Raw genomic sequence first — 961 nt, forward strand, 5'->3', positions numbered from 1 at the left:
AGAGAGAACAGTGTGGGATAGAGTGTGAGAGAGAGAGAGAGAATAGTGTGGGATGGAGAGAGTGTGTGTGAGAGAGAGAACAGTGTGGGATAGAGTGTGAGAGAGAGAGAGAGAACAGTGTGGGATGGAGAGAGTGTGTGTGAGAGAGAGAACAGTGTGGGATAGAGTGTGTGAGAGAGAGAGGGAGAACTGTGTGGGATGAAGTGTTTGGCTGTGTGAATGAGGCTCAGTGTGTTGACATGCTCTCTACTTTCCCAGTCTGTCCTCGGCTGGGACCAGCTCCGAATGGTTGATTCTTGTTTGAGTTGGGGATGTGCGTTGGCCTTTGGGAGAAGTCAGTGTGAGGCGATGCTCCCGGTTAAATCTCGGTTTGTGCCAGGGTGTGGCTCTCTGCACCAGTCCACGTACCTGGGCTGGGCGGGCCCAGGGTCCCCCTCAACACTGGTTGTGGTGCTGAGTGGGGAGCAGTGAAAATAGCATTGATTAAATCTCAAGCACCTCATATGATCACATTGAAATGATGTTCCCACTGGGAACAAATGTGGCTCACAGACCAAGTCTCCAAACTGTCTCCCCGGTGAGGTGTTTAGTGAGGGGCTCCCCGGTCGATAGACATTATCTAATTTCCCATCAAACTTCGGCTCCAGTTTTTGATCCACACAGACAGAGACTCTCATCGCAAATCCCCTGCCTGCTTACATTTCTCAGCAATCCACAGAATAGCATTCTTAAATACATCTGCACTCCACAGTGCGGTCTCCAACGCCCACCCTGCTGCCCCCCCCCCCCCTCCCCCCCCCCCCCCCCCCCCCCCCCCCCCCCCCCCCCCCCCCCCCCACCCCGGACGTACACACACACACGCTCAGACACACACTCACACACTTGTAAATAACACTGTGTCAAACCATCAGTAATCCATTATTACTGTTCCATGCTGCATACACGAAGGTAGAGCTGAAGA

The sequence above is a fragment of the Scyliorhinus torazame genome, chromosome 19 (assembly GCF_047496885.1).
Source record: "Scyliorhinus torazame isolate Kashiwa2021f chromosome 19, sScyTor2.1, whole genome shotgun sequence".
NCBI lineage: Eukaryota > Metazoa > Chordata > Chondrichthyes > Carcharhiniformes > Scyliorhinidae > Scyliorhinus > Scyliorhinus torazame.